This window comes from Hypanus sabinus, unplaced genomic scaffold (assembly GCF_030144855.1).
Source record: "Hypanus sabinus isolate sHypSab1 unplaced genomic scaffold, sHypSab1.hap1 scaffold_598, whole genome shotgun sequence".
Classification (NCBI taxonomy): domain Eukaryota; kingdom Metazoa; phylum Chordata; class Chondrichthyes; order Myliobatiformes; family Dasyatidae; genus Hypanus; species Hypanus sabinus.
The window spans coordinates 206461-209790 of NW_026781454.1; positions in this window are offsets into that span (position 1 = coordinate 206461).

Sequence of the window (3330 nt, forward strand, 5' to 3'; positions counted from 1 at the left end):
GTGCCGAGAGACCCGAGTTCTTTGGGCAGAAAAAGTGAAGGCAACAGATTATTAACACCATAACTCCGCGAGTGTTTGAGTCTCGGGGCTAAATCTTTTTCCCTTATTAGGGAGAGAGAGAGCCTGTGGTATGTCGAATCACCGGGTGAACAAAGAGTCTTTGGGGTACAGCAAATCTGTGTCTTTACTGATGTTTCGCTGCACGCTTGAATTCTAGATGGGGGCGCCGATCATTTTTTTTGCTGGTGGTGTAGGGTGGGATCTTTGCTTTGCTGCTGCTTACGCGTGGGAGGGAGGAGCTGCGGGGAATGTTGTAACATTTAACTGTCATTCACTCTTTAGGACACTCTACTGTTTCTGGTTACTGGATGGTTCTGAAGAAAAACAATTTCAGGATGTATATTGTACACATTCCTCCGACTTTAAGTATACTCTGCTTTTGAAACCTTTGAAACTTCTGACTTTTCTAGGATGTGCTCTCACTTAAAATTAGTAGCGTACTCATCTTATCAGAATTGCAATGGTCTCAAGGAGGGCCTATATTATTCTTATTATTTACTATGTTTGTATTTGCACATTTTATTTTATTTTGCACTCGTTCGTTTTGCGTTCTTGGTGCGGGCATTCATTGATTCAGTTATGGTTACTGGGTTTATTTGTGTATGCCAGAAAAATGTGGATAGTCGTTACTACCTATATGGTGACATGTGGCTACTTTCGTAATAAATTTTCTTTGATCTCTGAATATGGTCATCACTGTTTAAATTGATCCGAGAGGACCAGCTGTTCGTCGCCTTCAAAGTGAAATCCTCCCTGTCAAATACAGTCAAGTTCGCCGCAGTCGGTGGTACAACTCTCTTCCTCACTTAATTTCCTCTTTCGCAGCGCATTCGGACCCGGTAAGCCTGAGATGCCAATCATACTCATACATCAAACACAGTTCCATAACCAAGTGTCCATAATACTGTCATTCACAACCACATGCAGATTTTAACGCTTTCACTAGTCTCAGAGATGAAGAAAATAGCGTTAGTAATTAAAATAAATCCTCTAAAGGACAATAAATACTATAATTATATGATATTAAAATATTATAATAAATAAAAAATAAATATAAATATTATATAAATATAATTTATAATAAATATCCCTAAATGATATTTAGGGAAGACGATTGTAAAACATCGCTTTGTGTTCCAATAGACTGTACCATGAAGCACGTCGTCATTAAAAAAGAAATTTATAATTGAAACTTGGTGCTAATATTGTAAATATTGCATTTCAGTTTGACAAGGTGACTGACGTATTTTTAGACTCGGGGATATATATTTACTCCCCATGAAGCTGCATCGGGATAGAGCAACAAAATTTGTATATCTTATCCGATTAAAACTGAATCGTAGCGTGTCTGTGCGTAAAGTCTTCATGATTATGGATTCGATTAAACAAAAACGTGCATTTGATGTCAAGATTAGAATAATATTGTTGGTGAATGAGTAAAAATAATTCAAGTCCAACAATTAAAAAAAAACTGAATATCCACCACAGCGTGTGAGCATCTGTGTGTGTGTGTGTGTGTGTGTGTGTGTGTGTGTGTGTGTGTGTGTGTGTGTGTATTAACAAGAATAATCATTGCTAGTGGAGACGGGATGTCGCAATGTGCAAAATTACGACCATACAGTTTCAACTATCACATTAGATTCAGACCTCATAATTTTACTGTGCAGCCTATTCGACTTGCAGAAGTCTGTGTTTCTCACGGGTATTTTATTTTCTTCCAAAATTCAAAAAACTTTCGGGGAGCCATTCAAGGTTGCTTAGTTCGCGGCCACTAGTAGTTTGTTGATTAGGTTCCGCTTAAAAGTACTCCACTTCCTGGTCAAATTTTAAATCGGTTGTGGGACGAACGACACAGCGATCATGAGATTGGATGACACAGGAGCCGTATGATCTTGTGAACGTAGCGAGAGAGATTTGATCAGGATGAACTCAAATGCAGAGTAAAGTCTGGAATTAGCTCAGACTCAGACTCAGAATTAACAAAACGATATAAACACAATCCATTGGAGAAATAACAAACAGTAATACGAAAAATGCAACTCTTCCGATTGAGCCCTGAGCGCTCAGTACGAGGACTTCATGCAGGGACTTTCCATGAATAAACATGACAGCAATAATAGGCGGTCTGATAAGGGAGAAAGGCATTCATTCTTTTACATTATTACGTTGTATGTCCAGACAACACGTTAGAGCTGAGAACTTGTATTTTCATTTGAGCTGATTGTCCACTCACTGTGCTTCATTTTCTCAGCCAGTTCACGTGAATCTTCACTTCATTGGTGTACTCCATGTCCATCAAACCATATATCATTAATACAATTAAAACTGTGACAGCAAGTGAGTGATTGCACTCTGCCGACTCGCTGTCTACTGGATCATGAAATTCAGTCGGTCTTTGTAAATACCCTTGAAGTGTCAATTGAATGATGATCTGACATCACCCCCATGTCACAGCTTATCTACCTTATGGATATCAATCCGGAAAAATTGAGAAAAGAAGTATTTAAATATTCAAAACGGCTTCTCATTGTCCATCTGCTTGCGAAGTGGGCTTGGTCAAAGGCACAATATCTGGGAAGAAGTAGATGAACGATATATAGTTACAAAGACAAAGAGACAGAGAAACAGGCAGGCAGGCACCCCGGCAGATGGCCAGATAGATAGAGATAGATGGATAGATAGGTAGATGTGCAGGGACGCATATCGACAGAGGAACATATATGTTGTTCAGAAAACCATAATCTGCAAATCAATTGACAGAAACGAGGCAATGGCAATGGAAAAAGACAAAGAAGATGCATTTGTCCTTGCCATGTGATCACAGGAATGGAGGTCCGTTCTCAGGGATGGCTTCATCAAAACAACTACAGGTGGACACAATGAGTTGTTTTGTTTTTGATGTTCGAAAGCAAACCATTTTCAGATGAGAAGGAACAGCCGGCGACTTGGTGGTCTGCGCCGAGTGTTTGGCTTGAACCAATCTGAGTTAGGAAGGAGAATATCAGTTACCAAGATCATGGTGAAGCTGAGGCAGACAAATAAAAAAATGAAACCCACACTGTGACAAGACTGACAGATTCAAAATGAAACCCACACTCTCACACTGTAGCAGAGACTGACAGATACATTATGGAACCCATACACTCACACTTTAACAGAGACTGACAGATACAGAATGAAACCCACAGTCTCACACTGTAACAGAGACTGACAGATACAGAATGAAACCCACACTCTCACACTGTAACAGAGACTGACAGATACAGAATG